The sequence below is a fragment of the Tamandua tetradactyla genome, chromosome 4, assembly GCF_023851605.1.
Source record: "Tamandua tetradactyla isolate mTamTet1 chromosome 4, mTamTet1.pri, whole genome shotgun sequence".
Classification (NCBI taxonomy): domain Eukaryota; kingdom Metazoa; phylum Chordata; class Mammalia; order Pilosa; family Myrmecophagidae; genus Tamandua; species Tamandua tetradactyla.
The window spans coordinates 84,427,112-84,438,576 of NC_135330.1; the positions used below are offsets into that span (position 1 = coordinate 84,427,112).

An 11,465-nucleotide genomic window follows, 5' to 3' on the forward strand; every position below is an offset into this window, starting at 1 on the left:
TCGTTTTGTGGGAAAATTCATAAAGGACACAAATCAAGTTTACTTGAATGCATCTCACACGCTAATTTGGGATTTTCACTTCCTCAGTGGACCAAAATGAGAAAGTGAAAGTGTACAAAGGAATCTAAAACCCACTTCCTAGAACTTAATACATTTCTAGAAGTAGCTGATTTCTTGGGAGAAGATGGAGTTGCCAATGCAGCATGAAAAAGGGGGGTGGTTTTATGAGTCTCAGTAATCAATTATATAATAAACATAATAGTAAACTATTTTTGAGTTTACATGCATGTATTCGTGATTAAGAATTAGCCTTAGGTAAGTAAATTAACTTCTATATGTCTCAATTTTTCCATCCAGAAAATGCTAAAGGTTATATAATATAATTCCTATTAGTACCTAGCACTCTGTCAATTATCAGAGTGCTCTCGGTAAAGGCTGTTAATATCATAGGTAAATCCTGAATAATTCCTAAGAGAATTAATACCCTGGATCCAAGGTACTTCAATGCTGGAAGGAAAGACCTAGCTTAAGAGAGTCACCTGAAAACGTTCAGAGCTGGTAGTATTGAGCTCAGAGAAACTAACTGATCAATGGACAGAGGGACCCCACTTGTTCATCATTGATAAAGGAATAAAAAGGCCAAATGTCACAATAAGAGCAAAAAAAAAAAAAGGAATAGGCATAAATAAGTTCATCTCCATAGTTTTAGCCTTATTTTACATGATTTCCCATCCGTCCACAATGATTGGGCACTGTCTTAGTTTTCCAGGTTGCTATTACAAGTATCACACAATGGTTTGAGTTAGCAGGAATGTACTGGCTCATAATTTTGAGGTTAGAAGTTCAAAATTGACGCAGTGGCAAGGCGATGCTTTCTCCCTGAAGACAGTAGCATTCTGGTGCTGGTTGCCAACCATTCTTGGGTTCCCTGGCTTTCTCATCACATGGCAATGTCCTCTCATTTCTCTTCCGGTTTCTTGCTGACTTCCAGCTTCCATTTCCCACCCCCTGCCCCCACCACCAGGATTTTATCTTCATAAAGCCTCCAGTAATAGGATTAAGACCCACCCTTGTTCAGTCAGACCACAATTTACCTAAACATAACATCTTCTAAAGGTCCTGTTGACAATAGGGTCACACCCACAGAGATGGGTTAAGTTTAGGAACATGTTTTTTTCCTGGGGTATATGATTCCACCTACCATAGACACCTATCAGATGGCAAACTTTAAAGATACCAAAAGGAATTAGACAGTTCTTATCTTCAGAGTTCATGGTCCAGGGAGGGACCAATGGATATGCGGACAATTATAAAACAACATGATATAGACATTAATTGGCCTTGTGGATGCACAGGGAATGAACACCTCCCTCTGTCTAGGAGATTTAAAGAAGACTTCCAAAAAGGATGGTATTTAAATTGAGCCATAGCAGATGAATCGGAGACAATAGGGAAACACAGGTAGAAATCATTACACGCAAAAGACAGGAGAGTGCAAAAGAAATGATAAACATATGGAGTCTTGACTAGTTTGGCATAGCTAGAGCACTACACTGATATGTGAAGAGAGTAACAAGAGATGAGATTGGAAAGAAGGCAGGTGCCAGATCATGAAGAAGCTATGAGCATGGGGAATTATGAACTGTTCAGTGCTGACTATGTGCCAGGCACTGTTCATTGTGCTTTATCTATATTAATGTATTTAAAAATCTAATAATCTCAAGAATCCTATGAGGTAAGTATTAAACACCAATTTACAGATGAATACAATAAGGAAATAGAAGAATTAAAGAGGTTAAGTAATTTCTCAAATCAACACAGCTAACATAAAGTAGAGATGGGATATCCTGGGTCATCCAGCTTCAGAATCCATGTATTCCACCCCACATTCTAAGCAGTGTGGTAGTTGGAAGCTGTATGTATCCCCAGAAGACTATGTCCTTAAATCTAACCCATTCCTGAAGGTGTAAACCCATTGTAAGGAGGACCTGTTGATGAGGCTAATTCAGTTAAGGTGTGACCCACCACATTTAGGATGGGACTTAATCCTCTTACTGGAGTTCTATGCAAATGAAATAAATACAGAGAGAGGGAGAGGCAGCCATGGAAGCAAGAAGCTGAAATCAACAAAACCTGGAAGAGAAAGGAGAGACTAGCAGACATCATGTGCCTTATCGTGCGGCAGAAGAGACAAGGATTGCTGGCAGCCAGTGTTCAGGAAGCAAGCACTGCCTTGATGATGCCTTGATTTGGATATTTTCTCAACCTCAAAATGCAAGCTAATAAATTTCCATTGTATAACCTGACCCATTTCATGGTATTCACTTTAAGCAGCCTAGGGAACTGAAACAAGCAGAGAGAGAGAGCCTGAGTTCCCACAGCCAGCCAGAGCAGAAAAGGAAGACAACGGAAGCCAGCCAAGCCAACAAGTTATACTTGCTCTGAGGGTTTCCAATACAGTAGTCACCAGCTAATGTGACTGGTGTCATAAATAGCTTTATGTGTAGCTATTTAAATTTAAATAAATTAAAAATTAAATTCCACACTAGCCACATTTCAAGTACTCAATAGCTAAAAGTGGCTATCAGGTTGGACAAGGCAGATATAGAACATTTCCAGCATTTGGAAAGTTCTTTTGGGTGGTGCTTATTCTGGAGTAGTTAGAGAGGGACATGAATTTCTACAGAGCAGTTGGAGGTTTAGTCGGAAAATTTATGTTTGTTTGTGTGAGTGTTTATTCTGATGTGGCCTGGGAAACATGGAAAACATACATAGTTCAACAGTTAAATCCAAGCTGCTGTTTTAAGCAAACCTGATAGCAAAAGATCAAGATTTACAAAGCACACAGTTGAACAGGTTACCTTTAAAATGATTAAAACAGCCCTCAGGGAGACAGGAAAGCAAACTCCCTAGTCTTTTTCTTTGTAGGTTGTGGCAGAAATCTAACAACCACCCCCGGGCCTCAGTTTTCCATTGATAAAATGGAAATCATATCTCCCCTAATTAGACTCTGGAATTCTCAGAATTACAGAGATTTTGTGAAACTGATTTATCACAACACATTAGAGACTGTTTTGAAAAGATGAAAGCATTTTAAAATGCAGTTACTGGGCAGTGTAACAGTGACTCAGCAGGCAGAATTCTCGCTGCCATACCAGGGATCCAGGTTCGATCCAGTGTCTGCCCAAGCCAAAAAAAAAAAACGCTATTACTGGTCATCAGGAAGGCACGTAATGTGGGGAAAAGCATATGAACTTTAAGATCAGAAATCTCTGAGACAGTCACTCAATTGGTTTGTGACCTTGGGCAAGCTACTTGGCTGAGCTTGGCTGAGCTTCAAACTGAGAATAGGGATTAAGTAAGATGTGTATAAAGAGCCTGTTACATAACAGAACCTCCATGCATTCTTGGACCCCTCTCACCATGTGCTTCTTGGGTTAGATGTTTGGATTTGTCATAAAGGAAAGTATTGAGTCTCTGGCTTCTCACCAACGACCTGGCACAGGCTGCTCATAGTAATTCTCCCCTCTGTGCAGGTATCATCTCTGATAAGGCTACAGGGTGAAGCAACCTACTTCTGAGGTAGTAGCATGACTGATTCCTGGCCTGATATTAACCTTGAAATATCTTCTAGAGGAAACTATCATGCAGCTTTCACTTCCACCCATCTTTCCTGTATAATGAAGAGCCAAACGGTGCTAATAGTTGTCTTTGTTTCTGAAATTGCTTTCCCCCTGGCTATGGACATCTGTCAGCTTGAAATTAGAATACAGTGCAATTCTCAGTTTCCCACCCCTGAATCTCCTATTTTTGGCAAAATAATGTTTCATGTACAACGGATGTCTACAGTGCAACCTCAAAAAGGTTGTTGTAAACAGAGTTTCATTTAATCTGTGTAATCAGAGCTTTTGAACCATAACATCGAGTTTGGTTTATGAATTATTTTTAAGTATCTTCAAACTAATTGGAAAATTACCCAAACTCCATCTCACTTGCATCAGTTAGAAATAGCTTGGCAGTAGATATTCAGTTTGAGGCAAAGTGGCTCTGTAGATTCGGAAATAATCACGTCAACCCGCCAGCCTCATTTTTAGGAGTCATAGCAGCCATGACCAATCACATCCTGTTATAAGTGATTCCATCTCCTCATCTATGAATTGGGCAATACAGAAAGTCTCATCAGATTTGCCTGGCTGGCACTCTGCAAAGTGTTGGATTTCAGAAAAAGAATTCTAAGAGCAAAAGGAACTCGATGCAGAGCCCCCTCCTCAGCATCCTTAGCAGGTCCGAGAACCCAGGTATGAACCAATTACCATACCAGCTAGTACTGTATCCTCCAGATGGGGCTGCTGATGATACCCTCCCCTACCAGCGTCTCACCCTGCCTGGTACATGCACCTGGACATCAAGGGAGAATGCCTAAATTTAAAAAAAAAAGGAGAACACCTCAGCAATCTGTCATACCCTAAGTCAACAAGCCCCTGTCCAATCAAGGGACAACACTCCATCTAGTGGGCACCCTCCCCTCCTGGCACCACTCCCCCTTTAAGACACAATGCCCAGAACAAAGAGTTGGAGCCGTTTTCTTTTTCTTCCTCCTGGCTCCCCAGGCAGGAGCCAATTTCAGGCTCCTACCTGCTTTCTCCAACTCACTCTCCCACCTGCTTCCCCCTGCTTTATTCCTTCAATAAATCTGTTCATCTTTAATTCGCTGTCTGGGATCCTTAACGCCTCCATGCTTAACACAAAGTATCATTATATTGCCATGTACACACCAAATCCCACTTAATGTGCTTTCCATCAGTTCCTCTTGAAACGTGGGTAGCAGTGGAAGCTTCTCCTACCCACCTCCGCTTCTCCCCTCTTCCAACCGCTCACCATGCCTATGCCAAGGCCTTTTTCCCTTCCCAGCAAGAGGGTTAGCAAGGGTGGCCCTGCAGTTTTACTTCCCTTTGATAGTGAAGGATTTCTTAATCGAGAAGGAGACATAACTGGGTCAGGGGTGGCTACTTGACAAACCAGAGTCCTCATTTGTACTTGATATAAGTCTTCTGGCCCCGCAGTTTCTCCTGCCCTATGAAAAAGTGGCCCATGTTGCCTCAATCTTGACAAAATTGCAATCTAACACAGCTGTCCAGCATCAAAGTTGACAACTACATTAAGCAAATTTCATTCTTTTTTTGTTTTTCAGCGAATGCTTTCTAAGCTCCACTATAGCTGAGCCATGCTCTCGTGATTGTACATCAATAAAGAATGCCAAGTTTCTGCATTCCCCCAATTCACAGTCTCTCAGAAGAGACAGGCCTATACTTACAGTGCGGTGTGATGGGTGTGAGCACATGTATAGATAACATCCTCTAGAAACCCCAAGGCAGGAGTGACCACTCTGCTCAGGGCACAAAGGAGGTTTTTTGCCCCAGGGATACCTCACTATTTACTTGGAGAGCAGGCTTTGACACAGCATTCCAAATCCCAGAGAGCCCCTGTGCTTTAAAGATTCAAGGCAAGGGAGAGGCTTTTTCAGCATGTGCTTTTAACATAATTCTTGTTGAATGAGTGAAGACTGCAGAATTAGGAGCATGAATTCAGAGCAAAGATAACCGGCCATCATCTTAGAGAGAAGTTTGGCTTCCTAGACTATTAACTCTTGCTGCCCTGTGAATTAAGGTTTGCAGAGAATTCCCTGCTGCCTATAGGTTTCAAACTCAAGGTTAGAATTTCCACAGCTGTGACAAACCATCACTGAAAAAGGTTAGGGGAGCACTACGCAGTTGCTTTGATTTGAACTGAATTAAGATGAAAATGAATCAGTGGATAACTCTTTGTTCTTTCAGCTAGATGGTCTTTCTAAACAGGTGTATTTATGTTTCAAAAAAATAAGGTCACAAAGAGGGTTAGTGGAGGGCAGGGTGTGAAAAGCTGAAGCACTATCTTGAGGGGGAAAATGTTAGAAATATTATCTAGAGTGACTGCTGCTTGTGCTAAAATAAGTAACTTCATATTTTTCTCATTACCTATATTTCTATGACAACCACCACAAAGGCAAGGGGGCAGCAGTAGCAGGGAAGGAGGAACAATCAATCCTTTTCATTATTATTAGTCAAGATTTGTAAAACTTACGTTTTTTCCACCTATAAAAAGGCTTTCCTTCCACTGCCGGTGCCTCCCTGCCAGCTCCTCTGAGCTGAGGTCACTGAAGTCCCACGCGTTCCTCAGTGTTCCGAGCTCTGTGCAGGGTTCCTTCCCTACCCCTGGTCCCAACTGATCACCCCAAGACCCTCTTCTAAATGTCAGTGGATGATGGTGGTTTGCCTAGAGGCGTGAGGAGCTGCGTCTAAGATCCATTCAGGAAAGTTGTTCGTGGGAGGCCACCTCTCGGCTGCTCAGAACCTGCTCCCCAGGCTGTGCTAGAAGAACCCATGCTTCCAGTAGAAAAGGACTGGGACCTTCAAAGAGCAGAGAGCAGCCTCAAAAAGAAGCAGCCAAGGATAATGTGGTCAGGTGTAAATTTGGTGCCAGCCACAGAAACAGACTCTAGGGAAGTGGGGCCAGAAAAAAAACAAACCAGGGCTCAGTATAAAGCATCAGCATCCATCAGGAGGACTCTTCTTAGCTGAAACTGAGTTAGCGTGTGAGACCCAGCAGAAGACAGCATCTGTGCAGAAATAGCAGTTTCTACCCTACGCATGTGTACAAAGATACGGGAGGGAGGGGGCCTTCTCACCACCCCCCACTGCCGGTTGTTGTGCAGGGAATGATTCTTACAATATCCCTAAGCAATGCAAAAGAAGGAAGTACTGAGATATGCAAAGTATAGGTGAACCTCAAAAATAGGCTAAGAAAAAGAAGCCAGGCACAAGAGAAGGATTCCATTTATGTGAAACTCTAGAACGAGCAAAATAGAACTATAGTTCTAGAAATAGATCCGTAGTCACCTGAGATGGCAAAGGATTGCTGCAAAAGGGTCTCGAGGGATCTTTCTGAAGGGAGATGGAAATGTTATCTTATCTTGAATATTGAGGGATGTTCATAAGTATGTTCACTTCCCCAAACTCTTCAAGCTGTACCATTAAAATCTGTGCAATTTACTGTATGTAAATTATACCTCAAATAATGTTGATTTAAAAAATAAAGACAAAATCGCTTCTCGGCCTTTTGGCTAAGATCAAGTGTAGTATCTGTTCTTATCAGTTTAGTATCTGATACGTCCTCTATCCGAGGACAATATATTAAATGGATTTTTGGAGCAGGGAGATGGAATAGGCACTTGGTCCGTTCACTCCACGCATCGACCTGGTACTGCAGTACTTCCAGGAGCCGTGCGCCCCTCCCTCATCTGCGATGTGAACTGACAGACTCGACCCTTCTTTGCTCTCTGGACTTGCTCCTTTTTCCCTACCAGCGCAGGTAGGGGCAGCTTGTGCTGCCCCTTCTTCATTCCTTTCTTCTTCCTTTCCTCTTTTCTCTTCTCGCTGCTGCCGCGTCCTGTACTCGTGGTGATGGTCAACCCAGAATTCCTTTCAGGGGTTTCGGGCAAGCAGTGAACTTCAGGGAGCAAGCCCTGTGTGAGCCCCTCCCTGTGCTGCACGCAGGTCTCTCGTTGGAAACCTTCTCCAACCTGCGAGAGACCTCCTTCTCGCCATCAACTGCGGCAGCTGCTCCTGGCTCACTCTCGCTGTTCTATCCTAGGTCTTATGCTTACCCGTGGTTGTAGACCCCTTTGTTACTAGCATCATACTCTCCAGTCACCTTCTGCCTTGCCTGCCACTTTCTCTAAAAAAAAAAATTAAAATAAAAAGTACACCCACCCATAAAGTAACCACAAACACATACAGGTTGTGGCTCCAAATATGCTAAAGGGAAGCTGTGAGAAGAAAATCTCTAACATGGATAACTTGTCCTTCCACAGGAAAAACGTCCCCTCTCAGGGGATTGGCAGGCCAAGCAAGATAGAAGCAGAGTCAAAGACATTGATGTCTTAGGTCCTTCACTTATTGCATGACCCTCAGTAAGTTATTTCCCGTGCAAAAAAGGAAATAATTATACTCAACCAGATGTGTTCTGAGATCTAAATTACATATTGTGTTTATGGAATTTAACATAGTAGGTCCTTAATAAAAGGTAATGGGGAGGATGTTGGTGCAATGGAAAGAAAATGAACTCAAATGGCATAGAGAAAGGCCTTCACCCACTGTTAATTAAACAAATTAAAATGGTAATAAGTTTGATAGTCTATTTCTACCTAATCAAATCAGCAAAAAAATTGTTTAATGCAAATGAATAACATTAATGATCAACAGCTGGTAGGATTATAAATTTGGTACAAGTTTTCTAGATGGAAATGTATAGACAAATATCAAGCATCTTCAAAATGCTCAACCCTTTGAAAAATAATTCCACTCCTAGAAATTTATCATAATGAAAAAGTGAGAGACAATCACAATGATTTATATACAAGGACGTTCAACGAAATGTTATTTGGATTGGCAAAATTTGAAACCAACCTAAAAGTCTGAAAATACAACATAAAAATATATTATTAAATATATTAGGGTACACATTTGAAGAACGGAACTCCTCCAAAAGAGATTTTTGCTAGCTGCATTTTACATATCAGGGAGTTTTGGTTGTCTGTTTATTGATTGGTTGGTCTGAATGGCAAATTCTTTAAGTTTTTTTGGCAAGAAAAGATCCCTAAAACAGAAGATCCCATGAGGCGCCAGGAATCTCTAAGGCGAGGGAGGAGAGCTGAAGGGTCAAGCGCCAGTGCTTCAATGCTTCAGTCTGAAAGTGGCACAAATTCCTTCTGCTCTCACTTCATTGGCCAGAACTACTCACACGATCATCCTTAACTCAGCATGCTGAGAAAGTACAGTCTTCTAGCTCTCATGACAGAGGATGGAATACTGATGGGCATTAACAGTGTCCAATTGCTAATTACCTGTCAGCTCCCTAAGGGCAGGCATGATACCTTTTTTTTTTTCCAAACTTTTAATTTTGAAATAATTTCAAACTCACAAAACAGTTACAAAAATAATACAAAACCCAGGTGCAACGGTGGCTCAGTGGCAGAGTTTTTGCCTGCTATGCCCAGAGACCCTGGTTGGATTCCCAAAGCCTGCCCACGCCAACAACTGAAAACTCCAACATACAACCCCACCCCAGATACCAGAGCCATCAACTTTTGCAGGTGTGGTATCTTACTCATTTATCCTCATTGCCCTGACCAGCGCCTGGCACAGAGGAAGTTAATATATACTTGTTAAGTGGATGAATGATCTGTATCTAAAAGAAGTTTTCCAGAGAATAAGTGGGTGAAAAGATACGCCAAGTAAAGGAAGCCATGCAAGCAAGATTCCTCCAAATTCCCTAGATATTTGTTTGAAATATTCATTTCACTTTACCTTAGGATTTTGAAGTCAAATTACCCCAGTAACAAAGAGGCATTTTGTTACCCAAACTGTTGTGTTTTCGAGGAAGGAGAAGGGAGCGAAACATGGAAAAGGAGAAATAGCATACCTGTCTCTGAGCCTACGACCCACCCCACCCCCAGTTAATGTTTTAAGATATTTTCCCAGTGTACCAGGAGTCCATAGCACCACCTTAAAAATGAAAGAAGCTTGGAATATCGGATATCAAAAGGACCTTATAGAGTGATCCAAATGCTTCATTTTACAAAATGAGGATGCAATTTATCAAGGTTACACAGTGGAACGAGGTCTAGAAGCCAAGCTCTTGACTCCGCTATGTTACAGTCTGCATTCTACTCTTGGAATCCAAATAAGTCTGTGGGTCCCTCCGGGAATAGAGAGAGGAATTCCCCACCCCCCACCCCCCACCCCCACTTAATCCCACAATTTCTGTGTCTCCAAAGGGTTGTCCCCAGGTGTAGTGACAGAAAGAAGCCGCTATGCTGAGAGCCACATCTCTGGCTGCAGTGAAGGACCCACCAGCGCACCAGCCAACAATGCCCCCAAATCCCCCCCAGCCACAGCACCCAGCAATGCCCCCAAATCCCCCCCAGCCACAGCACCCAGCAATGCCCCCAAATCCCCCCCAGCCACAGCACCACAAACCTTCAGGGCCTCTTCTGTTTAGAGCTTGTTCAGGCCTGATGCCATTGTCCCACAAGTCTATCTATGCTTGAGAGGGAAAGGAGACTAAAAAATCAGCAAATTCCAACGCAGCCTTTTCTGTTTTGATCTTAACTTCTGCTTATGCCAAAAGGAAGAGGGTCAGGTCCGTGGTAGACTAAGGGGATGATTCACCTCACCTAGAAGGGCACTTCCTAGGCTAATGGAAGGGAGCTATGGCATAGATAACCCAAAATAGCAGATAAAATAAAAATAACCTACTTAGCTTTTGGAATGAACAGTATGGCAGGAAGGGAGGAAAAGGAATTGCAACATGTTAACCATCCAAGTTCTGTTTGGGGCAGTTTGTCAAAATTAGTTTGTACTCCCTAGGGACACACCAAATGAAGTGTTTTGAGTGGCAGAGTTCCAGGGAAACTTCAAGTTGCCATGGCTTATTCACAAAATAGAGTTTCCACCACTCACCATGCATGGACAATTGAGCGTTCAGTTCATCGCCTTCCCTCAATCACTTTGAAAAATCATATAGTTCTTCAGGATCCTCTATAGCGTTTTGAACTATGAGGCAAGTATAGGCCATTGGAATAGGATGAAGTGTCAGTTGAGTGATCTGAAAAAATTAAGACCAAAATAAATCCCTCCTCCCAAAAGATAGAAGTCATTGAGATTTGCAGTAGTTCCTGCATTTAAAGCATTCAGATGATTTCCATTTCATTTTGCTGTTCAGACTCTGTCTTAAACATTTTTATTTCTCTCTCTTTCCTATCATACTATCAACGCCCACTACCCCAACAAAGTCACTAGGTCGGGACTAGGAGAATTCATAGGAACCAATAAATTTTTGGCTGTCCTTATTTCTCTATTAACTATTTGGACTACAAAAGACACTGAAATATTGTTGTGACGTTGAAACTGGCATTTTAGAGCCTGTGTTTGACAAGAACATTTTCCCCTTGTTCTCATTTGGAGCAGCATGGAACCAGCTCTGCCAGAATTCCTTTTCTGTCCTTTCCTGTTTCACAGGAACAGAAAGAGCCCTGATATTTTCACCTTTTTATCTTTGCTAGAATTCCTAAATTTCAGACATTTTCCCTTATAAATATGCCCTTTTGATATCGAATATCATTTGACTTTTAATACCAAAGCTTTTTGTAATCTAAGAAATGGCTAAAATTTGCAAAGTCAAACTAACCCATTATAAGTCTTAAAAAACTAATGCTTGCATTTCCTGCAAACCAACAGCTCACAGCAAAAGCACCTGTTTGAGACTAGACTAACTTCCTTCCATTCCTTAATATGTCAGGGTAAGTAAGTAAGCGCAGCGTGAAAGGAACTTTGAAATTTAACTAATCCTATCAAAACACATCTCAG

The 11,465-nt window shown here is 42.0% G+C and overlaps 1 non-coding gene across 1 annotated transcript; it reads left to right on the forward strand.

Moving 5' to 3' along the window:
- The first annotated feature begins 7,139 nt into the window (after positions 1-7,139).
- LOC143681989 (U2 spliceosomal RNA) lies at positions 7,140-7,330 on the forward strand. The gene has a single exon (XR_013175021.1). It is a non-coding gene; the product is annotated as a U2 spliceosomal RNA (small nuclear RNA).
- Positions 7,331-11,465: the final 4,135 nt, after the last annotated feature.